Genomic DNA, 23,784 nt, shown 5'->3' with positions numbered 1-23,784 from the left:
AGTATCGTGGCTGATGTGCAGTTGCACGAATTTATGCACGTTACGAACGTAGACGCCATCCAAATGGAATGACTATTAGGGATTTAACAAGAAAAGCACGAAATGGTTAATTGCGGCGCCAAAGGCGACATCATGACGTTCGAGTTTTAGTGTTTCTTGCTTTAGTTCACATGAATCCTCACATAAGCTCACGCCAAAGACAAACAGAGAAAATGGTATTCGACAAACTACGGTTCTTAGGATATTGCGAGCCAGTCTTTATCATCCATATCATATTACGTTAACGCAGGCTTTGACGCCCAATGATATGTTATAATGTATACGTTTCTTTGAATGAACTTTACAAATGATTCAAGTATATCCTAACTTTTTTCATTATGTACTTTTTTCGGATGAAGCAACATTCAAAAGTGATTGCAGCTTAAATCGACATAACTGTGACTATTTGTCCAATCATAATCTTTATTAGTATCGACAAATTGATCATCAACACCGCTGAAGTGTCAACGACCGGTGTGGAATTGTGAATGGCTACTTGATTGGACCTTATTTTTTTGACCATAACGTTAATGGCTAAAATTTCTTGGAACTACTCCGCGATCATTTACCTCCTCTACTAGAAAATACAGATCTAGATACGAGATTAAGAATGTGGGTAAAACTCGATGATGCGCCTCCATATTTCGCCCGTGCAGTACGCAATTGTATCAATGATGAATATCTTGATAGATGGATCGGTCGTGGAGGTCCAGATGGCTGGTGGTAACTTTGCTCAACCCATAACGATCATAACATTGACGAGGTGTTGTCAAGGAGAGAATAGCCAAAAGGTTGTCAGAAACGGCGTCGCTTTTTCTCTCGAATCCTCGAGATCCGTAGTAGCGAACAAGTCCAGCATCAAGGATTATGAGCGGTGAGCCATCGAGAGCCCATCAAAATTGAATAAAGTCAGACCGAAAGTAGCTTTGATTATAATTGGTCGTTGTTTGAGAAATTAGCATTGTGAACAGCAGGTCAAAATTAAATATGATCGTAGGGAAATACGATGGATGATCGATAGCATGTTAGTTGAGGCTCTCAGGGTCTTGGATGCACGTCGAATGTCATACATAAAATTCGCATGACCAACACTAAGTTCATCAACAATATTATACCCTATTGTATAAGGTGGAGCAACTAATGCATAGGATGGTGAAAAATATGCTGGTCAAGGGAATCACCAAACCCGTGGACAGTGAATGGTCGAGAACTGTGTTAAAAATACGCAAAATATAAGGTTCATATATATTCCGCATAGATGTTAGAAAAATAAATCAAGTAATTGATCCAAACACATTATCCATTATCGCTAATTTAAGATATTCTAAAGTGGCTATGAAAGTGCATACCACCAGATTGTGCGCAAGCCCGAAACACGTGCCATTACCACCTTTATAGTAACCTAAATAGGACATTTCTCATTCGTGAAGATGTCCTTTGGCCTACCTTACGCCGTCACTATCTTCTAACAACTGATGAGCAGTATCACCGGTCTCTAGTTTTGTAGCGTCACATTTGCATATCTCGACAAAATTATAATAACATCGTCCGAACATCTGACACATATCTGAAGTATCTTGAACTGGTATTACAAAAGTTTAGCTGGACCGAGCTTGTTTTAAATAAAGAGAAAAGCTTTTTTTATAAGTCAAAAGTCAGATACTTGGCCTTGCTCATAAACCGTGATAGAATAAGACCCGATTTTAGAAAGGTATAAGCGCTTACTGAATATAAACTGCCGAGAAATATGTGATAACTGCATATTTTCCTGAGAGCCACTTCATGGTATTGGTCTTACTTAATTAATTTTATCACCCATGCAGAACCGCTGACGAAACTCACGGAAAAGAAACACAAATATACGTGAGGCCTAGAGCAAGTGCAGATCTTCGCCAAATGAAAGTTCTAGTGGTCTCTGTAACTTGCCACAAGTTTTCGGAATCTGAAAGGCAAATCTTACTGGAAACAAACGCTAGTGCTGCTGGTTTAAGTGCCACGTCACTCCAGTACGTGAATGAAGAAGAACGTACATCAAATACACCAGCCGAATCCTTAACCCGGTCAAGCAAATTACTCGATGACGAAACGCGAAAGTCTTGCAACAGACAAGTTCGAGACAAACGCTTGCGCTGCACTAGTAACTACCTTTAGTGTACGTGCACTCTAGCGTTGCATGTGACCCTGACCCATGGTAATTAGTCGTGATCTTATAAGATGAAAAGTCTATGTTTGTGGAAAATCGCAATGCCGAGACTACTGGATAAGATCTATTCAAGAATAATGAGGTCGTATTATTGGAAGAAGATAAAAGCGTATGTTCGCGACTGCTAAATTTAACAACAATGCAAGGTTGAGCAGCACCAGCTCCGGGAGCTGATGGAACACCACCTTGTGTCTGCACCGTGGTAAAACGTGGCAAGCGACATCGCAATTCAACAATCAATTTCCTCGAAGCCCGGAAGAGCACGATTATTTACTTGTTTTCGTCGATCTATTTACGTACTGGATGGGTACTGTAGTACATAACTATTTACTTATATGAGTGAATAGTTATGTCTATGGTAAACTACTTGAAAGCACGGTATTTGTCTGAGGTCTTTCTTTTTGTTTTTATTTTCAAAAAATTCTGAGTAGGCTATTCTATAGTATTTAACCCATTGTGTCCGAAAATAAAGGTCCTGAAATCGTATCCCGTTTTAAAGATATAGCTGAAAAATATCATTTTTTATTAAAAATGATGCATTGAAATGGGAAAATAAAAGATACTGTGTCATTTTATCACAAATAGTTAACATTTTCGTCATAATTATATATTTGAGTCAGTTACAAATGAAACAAGGAAAATTCTTAAACAGTATCTTTTAGTCTTTGTGGGTAGGAGCAATTACTTATCAAATTTATTTATCTTTCATCCCATGTGACGGGCGAAATGATCGGTGAGATTGTTCACCCTGTTCGCCTCTCTCTCTATCTCTCTCTCTCTTCTACGCTTTTTCCCCTCCGCCGTTGCCGCATCAAGTGTCTTATAGTTAGTCGTTAGAACCGAGTATCAATGCTCGATATGGTTTTATATCAGGTATCGTTCCTGATTGGTATTGATAAGCGGGACGACCGAGGTTGGGACAAGAGCTGAGGTTGGAATAAGAGAGAACGAGAGGGGTAGTGTCGCCCGGGCGTGATCCGTGGGCGTAGCCAGCAACGTTCGGTCGTTTGAGCCTGGTAGAGAGGGGCAACAGGGAGCCCCGCGAGAAGCGCAAGCAAGCGAGTATTGATTTGATCAGTAGCCACGACCCAGTGAAAAACCAGAATAAGCGACGTGAGACGAAAGAGAAAGCCGACCTCGATCATCAGCTCTACTCGCACCAGCAGCATAACAGCGGCAGAACAAGATGTTGAGGAGGACTACGTTAGCTCAAACAGCAGCTACCGCGGCCCTCAACAACAGACCGTAGCAGCGAGTGAGGCCGTACTAAGGAAGAGCTCTGACAGCTAGTCAAGCTCGCCGATGGATAGCCGCAACAACAGCGACTCGCCGGATTACTGCCAGCCCCTCTCAGGCCAAGTGCCTCTTTTCCATTTGAGCTCCTAGTATTCTCTCTCCCTCCTTTTCTCTGTAAACACCGACGGAACGCGCACGGCCATTTTCCGATGCGTAAAGTTGCATTGGAAACCGCGCGCTAAATTTAGTGAAGTATGAAGGTTGAAAACACGTATGTTAGAATGAAGTAACTCTTCAAAATTTATTTATTTTTTTTGTACATTTGCATATTATGTTGATCTCACGTAAATTCTGACAAGGAATCCAAATCCGTGATAAGAAATAGGGATTTCCATTGAAAAAACAACATTGATCTGGAAATAACCTTTTGAGGGGGTAATTGGGGGGGGGGGGGGGCACACATATAACATGATTCAAACGTAGAATTTCACGAGGGATCCGAATCCGTGGTCAAAAATAGGGGTTCTTATTCAAAACCAATATTGACCTTGAAATGACTGACGGATCGCATTCAAGGTCAAATCCAAGTTGATCAATACATGGCCCTCTCGATACTTAACAACTTTCATATAAGTCAGTTTTTGCTTTTCGGGCTTGTTTCCAAGATATTCAGCTGTGAAAATTAAAATGGGACCCCTTGTATAAGTTTATTGTGTATGTTGTAGCGTGATAGTTTTGCGAAAGCATCCTTAGGCGGCGGAGTGTATCGCGCGGAGGTAAATGTAGAGCAATATGAAAATATAGTCAATTATATTTGTTAAAACCTTTTGTTGTATATGATTATATAATATGTCCTCTCTTTTTTTATTTTGCGTTTGTTATTTGAGGTGACAAATTAAGAATTATTAAGATTACGTAATTTTGTGTCGATATCTGGTTTTCTAGTTGGTCTAATTCCTTTTGAGAGTATATGCCGTTTATTGCTAGAGATTCGAATGTCCATCCAATTTTGGTATTTGGTTTGAATATGTGTGGGGGTATTGTTTTAGATTATGTCGGTGCGAATTTTATCCATTCGTTCCCTATCTTGCAGTATGTGGGTATTATTGAGTTACAGTTTTCTTGAGTGCCCTATTTTTTCAGAATGTGCGTTCTAGGTGTCAGTAACCAAGTTTCATTTCCCGAAAGGACAGATAGTTCGCTGTAGCACACTTTAAGGTATAATATCTTGACTATTGCAGGTATGCATTTTATTATGTGTGCTACTTTTTCTGCAACTGTTGCCATGTATCCTGGTTTCTTTTCCATTTCGCATTTACTTGTTATAAGGTCTAGGTATAGATTGTTAAGTTGTCTCTAAAAATGTTTTTTGTATGTATATGGATTTAGAATTTATATATGTAAAAAGATCTAAGTTTACGCTGTCTCGATTGCTGACGATGTCGTTTTCGAACTTGTAAGTATTTAAGTAATTGTTTTTGTGGCAATAAATAATAAATATTTGTTTTTGAAGCATTCACCTGATGGTAGGATATTCTAGAACGTGTATCCTTCTTCCATATCTAAACATGATTCTTTTGAAAATGTACATACTACTCCGGAATTTAGTATTATTTTATCGTTATTCGAGTTAAGCTTTGCTTTTTATTGAACGAGGGTAATTCTAATTGACCCTTGAACGAATGCTTTATTCCAGGAGCTGAAATTATCTTAAAAAATATTTATTTATTGGTCAATATTTATGTCGTTTTCTTCAAAGTAATCCCCGTTAGATATAATACACTTATTCCAGCGCTTATTCCAATCATCGAAGCACTTTTGATAATCATTTTGAGGTATAGCCTTGAGTTCTTTCAGCGATGCAGTTTTTATCTCCTCAATCGTTGAAAATCGATGTTTTTTCATGGGTTTCTTAAGTTTTAGAAAAAAAAAGTCACTAGCAGGCAAATTCAGTAAATATGGAGGCTGAGGCATGACTGTGGTATTGATTTTGACCAAAAAATCTCTCACAAGCAACGATGAATGAGCAGGTGCATTATCGTAATGCAAAATCCACGAATTGTTTTTCTAAAGTTCCGGACGTTGTTTGCGTATTGCCTCTTCAATACGACGCATAACTTTAAGATAATACTCATTATTGACCATACGATCTTGTGGTAAGAATTTCTGATGGACTACGCCATGATAATCAAAGAACCTTGATGTTTGATAAACTTGGCGTGCTTTTTTAGGTATTGACTATTGACGATTGTACTTTAGTTTCGACATCATAACCATGTACCCATGATTCATCACCAGTTATAACCCTTTTTAGAAAATTAGGATCTTTATTGACTTCATTCAACATCTCTTGAGCGATAGTCATGCGACGGTTCTTTTTATCAAAATTAAGTAATTTTGAAACGAATTTCGCTGACACACGTCTCGTGCAAAAAACATCTGAAAGAATATGACGGCATAAACCAACCAATATGCCAACACCTTCTGTAATTTGTTTGACTGTGATTCGACGATTTTTTAACACAATTTCTTTTACTTCTTCAACATCTTTATCTGTTGTTGATGTGCTGGGATGTTCAAGACGAGATTTGTCTTCGACATTCTCTCGGCCTTCTTGGAACAGCTTATACCATTTATACACATTTTTCTTACTCAGAGTAGACTCACCGAATGCAATTATTAACATTTCAAGAGCTTTAGAGTACTGGATTCCATTTTTCACACGAAATTTAATGCAATCTCTATGCTCTATTCTTTTCGATAGAAGAAAAATCAGTTTTATGTATGATTTCGAATGGTCTTAAATTTTGTTTTTTTTTTTCTAGTTTGTCGGGTTTTGGTTCTTTTATAAGCCATACTTAGTCGCCTTTTTTAAAGTCAGTTGGATTAACAAAACGATCATAGTAATCTTTTGATCTTTCGTTTGATAGAATCAGATTTCCTCGTGCAGCGATAGCAACATCATTCATATTTTATATAAATTGCAATATGTAATTATTAAATATTAGGAGTTGTTCATATACTTTAAGTGATTCGTTTGATGGTAGTCAAGGTGAATAGGCGAAGACTAGTTCATGTGGAGTGAATTTGTGTGCACTGTTTGTATTGTAATGGAATTGTGCTAATTCCAGTAGGTTATTCTGTTTTATTTTTTTAGAAACAAAGTTTTTTAGATATTTACACAGTGAGTGATGGACTCTTTCTAGTGAATTATTTGATTGGGATGAAAATGCTGTTGTTTCAATTTCTGAGAATTTGAATCGTTTTCCAATTGCTTTTAATAATTTACTTGTGAAGTTTGCACCGCGGTGTGTTAAACTATCTTTGAAAAGCTAAAAGTGCATATGAATTTTTTTATGAATGCGTCAACTACTGACTCGGCGGATTGATCAATAGCTAGCTCACGATGAGGAATTTTGAAAGTTGATCTTATATTGTTAGATCTTGTATTTGTTGTTATTTTTTGTTATATTTAATGGTTCTACTATGTGCATCGCTATTTATCAAATATTTTAAATGGTGTATCTGTAATAATCATAAGTTGTCTGGTTCTTATTCTTTTCAGTTTATTTCTTTGACAGCATCCGCAGTTTTTGATACGGTTTTCTATATCTGTTTTCATATTTTTCTAGAAGTATTTATATTTAATGTGGTTTATTGTTCTATTGATTCCTGAATGTCTGCCCAGTGTAGATATATGATGTTAGTTGAATATGTCATCTCGATTGGTTGTTTATACGTATCCTATATAGTTTAGACATATAATAATGTTAATGTCGGCGTTTTTGAAGGTGTCTTTAAGAATTTTTTCTAATGTGTTTCCTTCAAAATTACATATTATATTTTTTTGAAATACTGTATCGTTTAATTTTATTCTTGATCATAAGTTCTTTAAGAGTTGTGATTATTTGTTTAATATTGTCTATTATTTAAGATCGTGATTGTTTTGTGTTGATGCATAATGTGAATAGTAATTTTTCTGAATCTAGTTGCATGACTTCTATTCCATCTGCTCCTGAATATAATTTTTAAAAGATTTTACTGCGAATACAATTTCTAATGCTTCTCTCTCATAGGTACGAGTATGATATTGTTTATTTGCTGGTTTTAGCACTCTTGAAGCGAACGCTATTGGTTTGTCTTCTTCTATTTTGCCTTGAGACAGTACGCATCCTAGTGCAAAATTTGATGCGCTTGTGGTTATTATAAATATTTTTTTCATATCTAGGAATTGTAAAATTGGGGCTATATATAATGCCTTTTTCAAGTAATCGAATGTTATTTGTCTTTCGGTATCCCAGATGAATTTGGTATCTTTTTGAAGCAGTTCTATTAAAGGTTTAGTTTCTTTTTGAGAAATTTACTATAAAACATCTATAGTAACTCGTTAGGTCTAAAAGTTTTCTCATATTTTTTATGTTTTGGGGAGTAGGGAATCTGTCAATTACTTCTATTTTCTTGGGATCTATATTAATACCTTCTTTATGTATAATGTGACCTAGGAATTCAACTTCTCTTTGGAATAATTTACATTTGTTTGTTTCTAATTTTAGTCCTGCTTTTCTAGAATTTTCAGCAACCATTTAAAATCTTTCATTATGTTCTCCAACTGTATTGGAAACTATAATTATGTAATCTACATATACATACGTAGCAAAAGCCTTTTTCTAGTAGATCACTGAGTGCCTTTGTCAGTACTCTTTCAAATATTCTTGGGGAGTTTATCAGTACGAATGGTAGTAGTTAAATTGAAATAGTCTTAAACCCGGTATACTGAATACGGTTTTGTGTATGTCAGATTCTTTCATTTAAATTTGATGGAATCCTGATACGAGATTAATTGGGTTATTCTTGGCTATTTCGATTGACTTATAACCCATAGGTTACAGATTTTTTTTTAATTTGGCACAATTGTTGTACACATGAAAGTGAGATTTTTCGCAAATTTTGATGTCGATACATTAATTATATCAAAAGTTATGTGGCAGGGAATTTCGGGGGGTTTGACCGCGCTCCGAGTTATTCCGCCACAAGGCCTGTTTGGCTCTACCCCCGATTATTTAGGGCGCCAGACCGTCGGCTGATTACGGCGATCGTCGGGGGTAAGGCCAGTTGGGTTACGCGTATCCCGGTCTGACTAACGGCGACTGCGCAGAGTAAGCAGATGGGGGGGATACGCGTTGTATCCGGATTTAAGGCCTTTGGTGTCCAACTTTCGATGCTAATTTCCTCCTTGATTAGTGTATGCCGGCAGCTCAGGTGATGACTCCTTAAGTCAGGTCGTGAGGACGTTCGAAATCGCGCGTATTTTACCTAACGAATAATCCGAAAATATAGCGAATTAATAAACCCGTATGTAACCGACCGCGGCTGAAAATCACTAACATGCAACAGGGGCAGGTTATCAAATAAGATATATATGTATATACAGACAATTAATTGTTTTATTGATGCATTAAGAGTTTCTCACATACGAGGTCGGAATAAATGTGGTCGGTAGAATTCTGAATTTTCATTAATCCCTAAGATACAATTTAAATGGTTCCTAAAATGGCGGAAAGGTCAACGCGAGTAACAAATCGCAATTTTCTTTTATAAGACCTAGCGCTCAAATTCGGTTTGCAAAAATGGCGGAAAGGTCAGCACAACTAATTAGTCAAAACAATTTACTTCAACGGAACCTACGTTTGTACTAAGTAACTAACGAAAGGTCAGCGCGAATACTAAATTGCAATTTTCCTTTGTAAGACCTAACGCTCAAAGTTGGTTTACGAAATGGTGGAAAGGTCGGCACAACTAATTAATCAAGACAGTTTGATTCGGTTAAACCTACATTAGTAATAAATAACCAACGAAAGCTCAGCGCGAACACTAAACTACAATTTTCTTCCATAAAATGAACACTTAATAAAAGTCGACAAAAGGTCAGCGCGAATACTAAGTCGCAAATTTCTTTCGTGAACTCGAACACTTAACAGAAATTGACGAAACGTCAGCGCGAATAATAAGCCGCAACTTTCTTTCATAAAATCTACACTCAATAACTGGTAAACGAAGGTCAGCGCGAATCCTAAATCGCGAATCTCTTTCGTAAACCGAACACTCAATTTAAATTCACGGAATGGCGGACAGGTCAGCACGATCCGATAGGCATCGGCGTCGACGGATCCACGCGTCGCGACGACCTATGGCACTGAACTATTAATCCCCGCACTCCGCGATTAATTTAAAAATGAGTGGCACTTTGCCTACTTACGAATTTTCCTTGCAGTAATAGCAAACAAAATTGGCGGAAGAGGAGTGACTGACGTCTAGCGCTATTAATCTGGCGGCAAGAATATCTGACAGAGGCTCCTTCTTTCGAGAGATCCAGTGGCAAAATGGACGAGAATCGGCTTCTCGCGGTCAAAGATCGTTTCTCTTCTCCTCTTTCCGAGAAGAAATGTTAGTATTGGTCGGTATGTTAATTCGGATATCGGTAGCGCCCTCCGAATTTTTATCATTGGTCCGTATGTAAATTAGAATAATACAGCGCCCTCCTTAACTCTCCTACTTTCGTCGTTATTTACTCTCTCTCACCCCCCACTAAGGTATCTATCATTAATTGTCGGAAAAGATCTACCCCTACTCTTATCTATTCGTCTATGCGGACGGAAATCAAATTTTATTCTAATTTGCCTATTGGTCGTGACGTCACTAGCGAATTTTGTCAGATGTTCGAATGCAGTTAGTTAAATTATCATTTAAACCTAAAGGGGGTAGTTGTCGCTCGCCATCATAATAGGGGTGTCGGTCGCGTGCGAATTTTACAATTCGATATTTGCTTCGTGTTCATTCTTTTTCAATTTATGATTTAATTTTAATCTCAGAAATACGTATATAATATACGCCGTTTCATTTGTAGCGCCCTCATCTTCGCATTTACATATTATTCTATTATTTTATATTGTCTGTCTCGCTCGCTCTTGTTTCATCTATTTCGCTCGCTCTGTCTCGCTCGCTCTGTCTCAGTCTGTCTCGCTCGCTCGCTCTCAGTCTATATCGGCGCTTCAAGATGGCCGCTCAGTTTCTAGCGCGTACGCCTCGTGTCCTCGTGCCGGTTGTTGGAGCGCCTCCTGGGGCGCTCCCGTGTCGGTTCTGTGGTGTTTTTCCGGGTGTTAGTGTGTGGTCGCTGATTTTCGTGTGTGTGTGGCGCTCAGGATGTCGCCGATGGTGTTCGGCAGCCCGACACAGCTGATTGCCGGCTGCCACTTCATCGGCGATTTTCTGCTCGCCCCAGGAGTGTCAGTGCCTCGTGAGTGTTCGTGTTAGTGTCTGGGAGTGTAACGGATCTGCATGTGTCATCAACATGCATCTCCGTTGCATTTCCCAGTCAGGTTTTGCGTTTTTCTTTTGCCGGTCGGCAACACGTGGTCGGGAGTGTCTGTGAGTGAGTGTGTGCGTGCGCTCTCTTTTTTTTCTTTTCTGCTCTTTGAGCATCCGTCGGATCGCGTTGGGCAAGTTTGTTTCGCCCATATCTCCGGTGTGGTCATTCGGACATGGAAAATAATAATTGTTCGGTGTAGGGCGTGTTTAGTTTTATTTTAAACAACCGGTTACGGGGCGGCAAGGGACGGGGATGGTCTTTCTGAGGTGTTGCAAATAATGCAGCACTCAGGAAAGGCCTTGTAATGTGCCACATTACAGTTATTAACAATTAAAGAAAAAATGATAAAAAATTTTCAAACGGCTATATTTTAAAAACTAATAAAGATATCGAAGTCGGATTTTTTTCATAATACTTATAATGCCTTAAAATTTCGAAATAATTACAATAAACATTAAGAAACTTTTTTCGAAAGTTATTAATTTTTTGTTTAAACAATTGCTAATATCTCAAAAAGTATATTTTTTTTTGAAAAATTCTTGCTCCTGCGTGTTTCTGAGAATTTTTGTCATCAAAATCAATCATAAAATTCAAGGGACCGACATATCGGAAGGTGTAGCCCTAATTAGAAGAAAACGCCTCAGCGCAAGACCACGAAGACGTCCCGCTGCCGTTGCGACGTACACCGAGGCATCTTCTTTTGATTAGGGTTACGCCTTCCGAAATGTCGGGCCCTTGAATTTTATGATTGATTTCGATAACAAAAATCCTCAGGAATACGCAGGAGCAAGAATTAAAAAAAATATATATATACTTTTTGAGATATTAGCAATTGTTTTAACAAAAAGTTAATAACTTTCGAAAAAAAATTTTTATTGTTTATTGTTGCAATTCTTTCGAAAGTTCAAGGTATTATAAGTATTTTGGAAAAAATCCTACTTCGGTATCTTTATTAGTTTTTTAGATTAAAGCTAAAGTGCCTTTCGACCGTGAGTCCGCTGGAGCGTTACCGCAGCCTTACGCCGAGGCGTCTTATTTTAATTAAGGCTACGCTTTCCGATATGTCGGACCCTTGAATTTTATGATTGATTTCGATAGCAAAAATCCTCAGGAACACGTAGGAGCAAGAATTTAAAAAAAAAAAATATACTTTTTAAGATATTAGCAATTGTTTAAACAAAAAGTTAATATCTTTCGAAAAAAAATTTTTATTGTTTATTGTTGTAATTATTTCAAAATTTTAAGGCATTATAAGTATTATGAAAAAAATCCGACTTCGATATCTTTATTAGTTTTTAAAATATAGCTGTTTGTAAATTTTTTATCATTTTTTTTTAATTGTTAATAACTTTTGATATAACTAATGTATCGACATCAAAATTTGGGAAAAATCTCACTTTCATGTGTACAATAATTGTGCCAAATTAAAAAAAATCCGTAACCTAAGGGTTATAAGTCAATCGAAATAGCCAAGAATAACCCAATTGTTGTAAAAAATTAATTTTTTCTAATACAATCAAATATTATGATTATATTTCGTAGTAAATAAAGATCTGGTATTTTTTTGGCTTTTAATTTCCTGTAATCAATAACTAGTCTCCATTTTTTTCCCGTCATTTGGTAGGCCCTTTTACGATTCATGCAGGTGCATTAAATGCACTTGTTGATGGTCTGATTAAGTTATTTTCTATTAATTTTTTTGTTTCTGTAACAGTAATTTGTTTCAGTCTGTAGAGTAGTGGAAATTGTTTAATGTAAATTGGTGCGTTATCTGTTAGGTTGATTTCATGCTCTTCTATTTTGCAAATGCGAATCTATTCCCTTCTAACTAGCATATATCTTCAAACGTAAGTATTAATTTTTCCATAAGTTCCCCTTTTTGTTTCCTACATGATTTAAATTTATGGTATTTAATAATACTATTCTTCCTTTTTCATCCGTAATATTTTCATTCATTGAGTTTGTTTATAATTCGTTTGAAAAATATATAGATTCGCAATGTAAGTATCTATTTCTTCGGATACTAGTTCTATTGTAGCACCTTCAAGTCTCTCAGGTATATCTTCGATGTCAAATGTAAGATAATTTATTTTCTTTCCTCCTATATTGTACTTACCCAATTTCGAAGTCTCAGAATTGTTTCGTAATATTTCAAAAAATATAGAGTAATTTTGTATATTATATTAATCGTTTATGACGTTGGTTTTCCTTTCCTGTGCATTATTCAAATTTTCCAAAAAAATGCCCTATGAGGAGCTGATATATTGGTGTTGTAGCTTCTTTATCTTTGTTGAGAGTTTTTGAAGTTCCTGTTGTATTATGGTTTATATTTTGATTTTATATTATATTTATTGTAGATATATGTAGTATGTTATCATGTATTGTTGAAATTTCTCTCTGCTCCTGCATTTCTGTAATGTTATTTATTTTCTTTAGTATTTTCCGGACTCGTTACATGTTGTAATGATTTCCTTTGTTTTTATTAACGAATTTATACGGTGTTTAGTATCAGTTCATTTTAATAGTAATTTTTTTCAATTTATCTCTAAATATTTTCATCTAATATTAGTTTATGATCTAGTAATACTTTTATACCTAGTATTTCTTCGAAAGGTATAGAAAAGTTTTCCGGGGCTAAGTGAAAGTCGAAATAAATATCGTGAATAGGTATTGTGTATTGTGTACAACCGAGGGTTTTTACAGCATTATCTATGGTTCCTGGGATGAATATTTGTTCTTTACTATTGAAGTTAATCGTTGAAATTCTATGTCGTTGTATTAAATTTAATCGTGCGCCACTATCTATTAATAGTATACGTTTTTTACCCGAATGTTTGTCGTTTATTTCTATGTATTGTAGTAGGTATTAATTTTCAGTACATATGTTAAAGATTTATTATTGATTCCAATTGATGTATTTTTGTTTTCTTGTAATGTGTATGATATATTTTCTCCCATGCACTTTTTGTCATTTTGTAGCTGTTTTTTAATATTATTAGTTTTTGAGATAGTTTTTTGTGGGAACGATTTAATTATTTTTTTTTATTCCTAGACGTTCCCGCCAGAAAGAGTTTCGCCATTTCCCGATGTATTTCTGAAGTATATAACTACTATATGTCCTACGGCTTTGCAAATTTTGCAAGTCTTCTATCTCTCGCTGTTTATCTAGTAATTTACTGCGAGTAGTTATTGAATGCACTTAAATGTTACTGAACGTGCAGAATTTTTTGTAGTTTCTGATTTATAATTAATCACTGCTTCTAATTTCCTACAATTGTCTACTATATGTTCAGAGTTTACACATTATCTGCAAAATTTTTTTTAAACCTATAAAAATTTGTATTGCATGCATTTGATTGTATCATTGGCATTTTCTTAAATGTTAGGTAGAATTTTGCTGTATGGCCAGATTCTTCGCATAATTAACACTTGTATTGCTGTTTTAACAAAAATACATTTTGTTTTGGCATAAACAAAATGGCCACATGCATGTAAAATTGGCAACATTTGACTCATACTTTGCCAGTGTAGTTTCCAATTTCTCAACCATTCACTTTCGATGTACTGTATCATAATAAGCTCCATTTTTTTAAACTGAATCCATAATTTTGATGTGTCGCTTTTTTTCCACATTGTCAAGTTCTTCTAAAAATTTTATCGTTTTAGATTGAACCAAAATACTGCAGTTACAGGCACCAATTAACCCATTAACGACTAAAATGCTCAATTTTTTTGTCGATTTTCAACGCGTTTTTTTGGTAGTCATAGGCCTAAGAAATTTTTGCAAACAAGTGTTTGGATGGGAAATTTAACGCTCTTTCAGAATCTTTTTTCAAAATTGCGATTGATTGCGATTGATTGCGTTATAAAAAAGTTATAGCCAATTACACAATAAAAACCTGGAAAATTTTGCGAAAAATCAAGTTTGCGATTTTTTTTAGCAATGTTACCACTAAAAAATCATCAAACAAATATGATCAGAGGTGATCACGACTATCAAAGTATCTCCAGGAATTTTGGTGGAATTTTTGAACTACTTCTTCCAACAAAATGGTGGAAAAATAAAAAAAAACCATAAAAAACATTTCTCATTTTTTATCTCGGAAACCATTAAGTTTAGATAAAAAGTTCATTGAATAAAAAAGTCTTACAATTAAACGAGAAATACGCCTGAATTTTTTCAGAATTTTCCGAGGCGATTTTTGAATTTTCGGAGAATACGGAAAATCCATTTTTCGAAAATCATCTCGAAAAATTCTGAAAAAATTCAGGCATTTTCCTTGATGAATTTTGAGACTTTTTGTTCTATAAACTTTTCCTCTAAACTCAATAGTTTTCGAGATAAAAACTGAGTTAGGTTATAATCCTAGCAGCGTTAATATTTTTGATACAGAATAAAGAACTGTAACGTTCAAGTGTATCTCACGTTATCAAAACAATAGTTTGGACTCTTTCTATTGAATTCGAAATCGCGTCTCCGAGAAAAGCAAGAAGATGACACGCGTGTAATCTAAATGATATATAAAAATCTTTCGAGTAGCAAACCCCAAGGCTTTCTAATTCGAGGAATTGTCTTGAAATGCAATTGAGCGTGATTGCATCTATCGGGGAGAGGCCCAACAGCGCCGCAACCACTACTCAATTTCAATTTCAATACCAAAACTTAATTTCTCTACAGTAATTGTATTTGAGGTAGGAAGATATCTAAGGCTATTTTTTTCTCATGAGAGAGATAGTCTCATGAGTTGAGCGCTTAGATATCTATAGGATAGGAGTTTAGCAGGCTAACCACTGAATAAGAAATTTATCTCAGGAAATTGCTGAGGCTTTATTTCTCTAACAGTGCTCGCGCTGCTAAGCAAAGTAGGATAGTGAATCCTCTTGCCGCAGCGACGAGCGAATTTATACTTGCGAAATGGGTTCCTTTCTACGCTTGGTAGCCCCTACAACGCTATTTTCGAAATTGATACAAACTTTGCACATGTTTTGTCGCAAAATGGCTCGATCGAAATTGTAATTTTATGATTTAAAAAATTAAATATGAAATGACGAATTTTTTAACATAAATCGCTTCTCGAGGAAAAACGCCTTTTAAAGTTATAAGTTATACAATTCAATAATCAAATTGCGCCAATTTTACAATAAATTTACGGAAAATTTTTACATGAAAAGATCGCTTGTAATTAGCGGAACGTTATTCAAGTTAAAAATGATTAATGTAGCTATCTAATTTTGAATAATAATTAAAAAACAAATTTGCAAATTTCTTTTTTAACGATTTAAGAATCAGCTAATTAGTAACAATCATAATCATTAATTTTACAGGTACGTACGATCGATTCGCTATCTAACAGTGCAATTTTAATTATTTAAAAAAATTATAAATTTTTTATTTATTGATAACTTAGTGAATAATTAGTTATCAAAGTGTCAAATTCTTGCTTCTCTGTTTCAATAGGTCGCGGACGTAATCGCATACTCGAATTAACAATATAATTATTTATTGCAAAATAACTAACACTATCTACTTGTAAATTAAATTTGACTAATAAATACCGACTTGAGAGTTATAACAACATGAAATTCAGGATCAGCGCATCAAAATTGACTAAAAAATACTTTTGTTCATTCGAAAAACTTTATAATTGTCGATTTTCTATTGTTAACAATAAATTTCCCACGGTCGTGACGTCACGCTCCTTATATGGTAATGTTTTCGCAGAGTTGCCCTAACACATTTGCATATATGTGAGAAAAGCGCCTTCGCTCAATTACCGTTTTTCTTTGATTGTCTTGAGTATGACGGGTTGCTACTTTGCAGAGGGAAATAAGAGACAAATCAGACTGGACCGTTACACAACAGCCATTCAATAATAATATAATGTTTTGCCTTTTTATGTGTATACAAGTGCAGTTTGTATAGCGTATACTAATATACACATATCAAAAAAGCAATTCAGAAAATTGAATGTGAGCGCATTTTTATTACTTACTAGTCTCTTGTTATTTTGAGACCATACAGTAAATCGAATCGAAAAGATTATTTTCGCTTTCTAAAGTCTAGGTTTGACAAGAAGCATTGAAAACTGTAGTAATTATTTTAAATATTCAAATCTGATGGAGGTCCATTAACAAACGGTAGATATTCAATGTGGAACATTGAATATGTTTGTTTCTCTATTCACCGTAGAAATTGAACACAAGTACAAAACTCAAGATGTGTACAAAATAAATCGATTAATTAATACTGTAGTCAAATTCGAAACACCTCACATTAAACAGGACATTCCCCAATGTCAAAACTGCCAAGAATTCAGGTATACTAAAAATTACTGTTTTAAAAGAGTAGTTTGTATTATATGTGCAAAATATCACGTAACTATCAAGTTTCTAATAAAAGAAAAAATAAAAGAATCACACAGTAAGCTACAAAGGATATCCATTGCAAAAATAGTTGCAACAAAATTTTTTTCCCAGATTAACAGAAAAGACATTCAATCAAAACAATACACAACTCAACCTAATTTAAATTGCAATGCAAACAGAGACAGACCAAACACTATGTATGCCCAAGTAGCAGCAAATCAGAGGTCTGCAATGGCTCGATCGATAGGGCGACGGACTCGCACCTGGTAGGCTCTGGTTCGATTCCCAGTCCCTGCTCAATGATACAAGCACCACTGAAAAAAGTTTCATGTGCTTTGTTCACAAATACATTGCACCTCCGTCGCTGATTAGCATTAATGGAGCATAAATAGAGCGACGTTAAATAAAAAAAAAACCAAATCAAGTAAACATACTAAAGAAGAGCATACAAATAAATTATAAAGAATGATGGAGCAATTAATAAATAGGATGGATACCATGCTAAATTTATTAACAATTGCAATAAATAGAATGACGCAATAAACTCATTAAAAATTGCTATCTAGAACGCAAATGGACTGATGCAGAGACATCAGGAATTAAGAGCATTCTTATTACTTGAAAATGTTTACATTATGTTAATATCAGAAACTCACTTTACAAATAAGAATTATCTAAATATACCAAACTACACCATACATAAAACAAATTACCCATTTAACACTATATACGGAGGCATGGCAATTATAATTAAAATCATAATTAATCATTACATTCACTCACACACCAGTGAAATTTACCTACAAGGAACTAGTATAATCATATATGGTAACAATGGACCAATAGCAGTATCAGCTGTTTACTATCCCGCAAATAAAACAATATAAAGGAAAATTGAAGTGACTTTTTCAAAACACTAGGAAATCGCTTTATAGCAAAAGGAGATTATAATACGAAACATCCGTGGTGGAGATCAAGATCGTCAACTCCAACTCATGGAGGCAAGGTAATCTATGAAACTCTTCGGAAAATCAACTCTATACCAATATCTAGAAGTGAACCGACTTGCTGGCCAACAAACATTAACAAATTTCCAAATCGATGGATAGGGCGAGGTGGACCAATCGCGTGGCTTTCCCTAGATCACCTGATTTGAGCCTACATGATTTCTTTTTGTTGGGATACGTAAAAGATGCCGTTTTTTGATAACCTCCAACAACAGTTAGTGTATGCGTTTTCACACTTTTCCGTTTTAAGGGAGGCACAGCGTAATCAAACATTACCACCCCTCTCCCTGGGCACCTAAGGTTGGCATAGCCCACTGTCTTTCACTCCTTCGCTTTCGAAAGTATTTTGGAGATCCGTAAGTCAAGTTTACTACGACATCCCTGACGCTCACAGGGAGTCGGAGCCTTGTTAATCTAAGATGGCGACCTCCTCGAAAGGACTACCGATCTTTTCAAGGTTCGACGCTCAAGGAGAACGGAACTAAAGGCTTGACCATCGGTTTGAGCGCGACGGGACTCTAGTTGTCCCGACGTCTACCGCGTCGCAAGCGCGCGGCATACAAATCTTACAAGATTTGCTTGACCAGGTACCACTACCCCGCAGAGGCCAACCCAAAATGGGATGTCAGACCAAAGACCCAGCTAGGACAGTCGGAGGAAATTCCTAGGACGATAAACTAGCTAAACCTCCCCTCCTTGGCTCATTCAAAAACATCCCAGCCTGCGTACTTGTATTAAGGGATTGCTCCCACAACTCACAGGTCCCTCGCTTCGACGTATCAGGGCACGTTTTCTCATTGCGTTTCGATCAACCCCGCTCACGCTGGTGAGTATCCGTCATTTGAAAAGTTGTTTCCCGATTTTTGGCCAAATTTCGGATTTCACTTTCAATGGAAAGGCTTTTATGACTCGCTGATACTGATCTCTGCTCCTTCGTTCGATATTGGTTGATTTTTTGGGTCGGGGTCTCGCCTAACCGACAAGGCGACTCGCCAGGCAGTTTTCATTATTCGTGCCAGTCATGCCAATCATTCGAATCAAGTTCCGAAATGAAGCTTAAATCGGGTGTTCTAATTTGCATTCGAATTATTGAATTTCATAATCTAATTCTAAAGTTCATTGTACAAAAATTATCTTTCAAAAATTCAAGTTTTATTTAGCTATTCAAAGTTCAAATATTAGTTTAGTCATTGTGCGAGTTTTGTCTTCTGGATAGGGACCTTGTAAGAGACGGCGTCTTTCTAGTCGGTAACTACTTTTCTGCGCAGTCTCTTCTTTATAGGTGCTCCTTCCCTGGGCTTTATGACTTTGCTTGCAGTCTTCAAAGACATTGTAGATTTTCCGGCTAGATACTAGGGCCGTTTCAGAACAAGGCCATGTATGGCGCTCCTCTTTAACAGCCTCTATTAATGGCTTTCTTAGTTCCCTTAATTCTCCGCAGTCAAAGAGAATATGGCTTTTGCTTTCTATCTCTCCACAACTACATAGTTGGTCTTCACATAATCCTCTTTTATGGAGGTATGACTTAAAAGCACTGTGTCCAGTCATAAACTGTACTGTATAGTGATTGGGATTTAGCCATCCCTTCATTAATCTATCTTTGATTACTGGGAAATAGCAGTACGTTCTCCTGCCATTTGTGGCTGCCTACCATTTCTCCTGCCATACTTTTTCAATTTCATCACTGATGAGTTGTGTGGCTTTCGAGATTTTTAATTTGCCGTAGGGCGTTCGACTTTTAGTTTTAGCGCTTGTTAACGTATGCGTTCAAAATAAGCGAATATCGTGCGAGCATGTAAGCAGTGAGAGAGTGAGAGAGTGCGAGTTGACTTACGAGCTCTATTAATTACATTGATTTAGCTAGCTATTTTCCTAGCTTTTACTAACTTTTTGTTAGTTGAATTAATTGATTTCATTTTATTTGATTTTTGATTTTGATTTGATTTTGATTTTGATTTATGATTTTTATTTTTAATTTGATTAATTTGATTATTTATTCCTAATTATTTCTAAATTTCTTTCTTAATTTTAATTGGTAACTGTTAAATTATGAATTTATATTTTCCCGCTATATCAAGTAAGCGAGTGCGCATGCGCGCATACGGATGAGAAGCGCGAGTGCAACTGTATGTGATAACGTGTAAGTTGGTTACGAGAGAGCGGCTGCACGAGGCAGGCCGTGTCTCTAATATAGAGTTTTATTTTGTACATACTTTCAATTGTTGATTAATTAAAGTTTATCATTGTTTCAAATTTAAATCAATTCATTTCATCCAAAGTATTAACAGTAACTATTCTTGCTACTGCTTATATTACTATTAACTGCTTAAAACTAATTTGAATTGTAACATATAACTTAAAATTATTTACTAATGTACCGGCGTGTTTGTTTTTACTCTAGGTTTGTGATTAGTCAAACCTGGTCTTAGTCAGGGGTTAGGTATTTCGACGGATTGCAACTAGAGTAGCGCTTGAGTGAGCTTATCGGGTTTCTGTCTTTTCTTTCGTCTTAGCCTGTGTTCATGTATAGCCGCACTAGATTTGACGGGTATTTAGTGCACGGCTTTTCACTTTCATAGGGAGCTGACTTTCACTAATTTCGCTTTCAATTGTAAAACTGCTCTAGCTATCAGGGCTTAAACAATTCTTTAGCAGGAAGGATGCTGCCCTTCTGTGGAAATAATTCTCCTGAGGGTTTTGGCATCCGTAGTGCGTTCTAATCATCGAGAGTTACTCAGCCCAATGGACTATGTTCTCTTGCACAATGGTGTCGGGCCTTACTCGAGGAGCTCGAGGCAAAGAACTTTGGGTGGCTGCTATGACCACGGCCGCGACTCTTTACCTACAGTAGTGGCACCTACCGATTGCCAGTCGATAGGGAGTAATTTGTTATGTACCCGAATTAAATTCGGATTTCCGGAACCATTGGTCTTCTGCAACTATCTCCTGGGGCGGTCTCCCGTCCTCTAAAGAGGGTGCGCATTACCACAATCCCGAGAGATTTCCCCTCAAGTGACTTCCGGATTTTGGCTTGTCTGGGCTCGAGTTGAGCTCTTGGGGTGTGGTAGACTCCGCATTGAATTTTTGGGCGTTTACAGGCCGTACCTCATCACGTATTGTCATGGTCCGTGTTGGTAATGATTTGTTTGGCCAGTCGGCCTATTACCCCAGGGGCAAGTGTTGTGTGTTTTACCTACTGTCTCTTTACAGGGACAGCGTTTTCAGCCCCACCACGTGAAGGTACACACATCTGCACTTGTGAATGAAGTAGTCTTTTAAAAATATATTGCATTCACTTCGGGTCGATTTGCATTAACTGCTTGTCGAGGGCAATCGGTGGCGCATTTTGTACATCAGTATTTGCATTTGCATATGCCCGTACAGAAAAGAGAAGTTTATGACATTCTCTCCCAAAGTAACGAATTGTTTGTTTGAGAAGTTTCAATTCTCTGTTGAGGAAGACAATCATAATCCGCCGCTTGGACAAAAAGATTTTTGCACAAAGTGATCTAGCCAGCCTCGCAGCTGGCCATATGGTGCACTATGTGCATCATCTATGTTTTTGCTAAGCGGATCGTAATCGAGCTTAATGAGAGCGCCGTGATTGCAACCGCCCGTATTATTGGAACAGCTAGTGTATGCGTTGATTCACGCTTTTCCGTTTTGAGGGTGGCATAGCGTAATCAAACATTACCACCCCTCTCTCTGGGTGCCAATAGGTTGGCATAGCCCACTGTCTTTCACTCCTTAGCTTTCAAACACTTTGGAGATCCGGAAGTCAAGTTTGCTACGACATCCCTGACGCACACAGCGAGTCGGAGCCTTTTTGATCTAAAGCGGTGACCTCCTCGAGAGGAGTACCGATCTTTTCACCGTTCGACGCTCAGGGAGAGCGGAACTAAAGGCTTGACCCTCAGTTTGGGCGCGACGGGACTCTAGTTGCCCCAACGTCGTATTATTGGAACAAGTAGTTAATCCTCTTCGAGTGCGAAAGTGTTTCGGCTCAACAAAGACTGTAGTTTTCTAGTCATAAACGATTTTGATTTTATTCGCCGCATTACGCTATTTCGTTACCTTTTAGTTTAACGAATCTATTATCAGTTAAGTTTTAAACCGATTTCATTTATGGGATTAGTTGAAATAAACATTAAATCATTCATACCTAAGATAGATCGAGTGTTACAAGTCAGGAGACTTAAGGTGAGTTTAACTCGGTTGAAAAGACGACATCGGAACGAAAGTATCAACCGTAAAGGATTTTTTTTTAAATATTATCTCGGTTCCTATTTGAATTACAGTGTCGTGTCGATTATTTTTGAATTATAAAGGAAAAAAAACAATAATAGAAAGGTAAATATTGCCAAAAATTATTAAAAATCCGAACATGTTATTTAATTTTACATGTTTTATACATTTTGCAACCAAATTAACGCAATACCTAATTCCGATTAAGAAAGGGCACAACTTCGAAGATCAATAACTCAGGTCAGAAATATCGTAATGGGATCAATTTATTTTTAAATTAAACGTTAATGTCTCTACTTTATGATGGTAGAACTCGATTTTTTATTTGACTCAACCCCTAGTTTCGTGACTTTGAAATTTAAGGTCATTTTTTAAAGCTCAAAAATCGTAAAGAGTCTCGCTACCTGGGGCGTAACTTTCGACATGGACCGGTAGCGATGTAGTATAGCAACAAAATATGCCAAAAACCTATGCCTAGATGCCAAAAAATAAAGCGAGTCCATTTGAAACCTATGCTAGCATCAAAGCGTTCTTTTGTAATTATTCCTTATTTGGCGTAATCTACTCTTTATAGCTTATTAACGCAACAAAAAAAATAAAAATATAATAAAATGTCAGTCTAGTCTGAGCTGTCGTTTGAGTAGAACGCTCTGCTTGTATTTCTAATGTGCTTTATTGTGTTAATCTATCTTTGACTTTATTTAATAGTTCATTGGTGATATAATATTATTCACATATTTATTTACTTTGATTTGAAACTAAAATTATCTCTCAAGAGTCTGAGCTTTGGAGGATACAGCATTTTTTTGTTCAAAGTTCGTCATTTACTCATTGTAGATTTACAACTCGCATAGTATAAAGCTCGTGATTTACTGGTCGTTAGTTTGAAGCTTGCAGTGAACTGAATTCTTGATATTTGAAAATTATCTATGGTGGATAAGAAAGCTTAAAAAGAATTAAACTGTTGAGAGTTAATTTACGGTTTCCTATTGACGTGAGTTTAAAACTCGTAGATTGCAGAGTTTTAAGATTATGTGATTATTTTGCCGTGTGTTCCAATGTAGTAGAATCACGTTCTTGACATTTGAAAATCGAGGATATTTTTCATAGATCTAAGACTTACAGGATACAGAGTCGAAAGGTTTACATTTCAAAAGTGACTTGTAGTGGGTTTCATGAATTAGAGTTCAACATTTACCTATCATGTGTTTGGAAATTGCAGAATATAAGGTTTTTGGAATACAGATATAGTTTCTTATTTGTCACGGATTTAAAATTTCCAATTAGAATACTGCAAAAATCGATACTAGGTAAGAATTAAT

General features: G+C 36.3%; 1 protein-coding gene across 5 annotated transcripts in view; it reads right to left on the bottom strand.

The window, feature by feature from the left end:
- Positions 1–23,784, bottom strand: part of LOC131670719 (furin-like protease 2) — a 1,261,737-nt gene that overhangs the window by 239,993 nt on the left and 997,960 nt on the right. The window lies entirely within an intron of this gene.

The sequence above is a fragment of the Phymastichus coffea genome, unplaced genomic scaffold, assembly GCF_024137745.1.
Source record: "Phymastichus coffea isolate CEN01 unplaced genomic scaffold, Cenicafe_Pcof_1.1 PCOF00009, whole genome shotgun sequence".
In the NCBI taxonomy this organism is placed as follows: domain Eukaryota; kingdom Metazoa; phylum Arthropoda; class Insecta; order Hymenoptera; family Eulophidae; genus Phymastichus; species Phymastichus coffea.
This window is presented reverse-complemented; position numbering and strand designations above follow the sequence as displayed.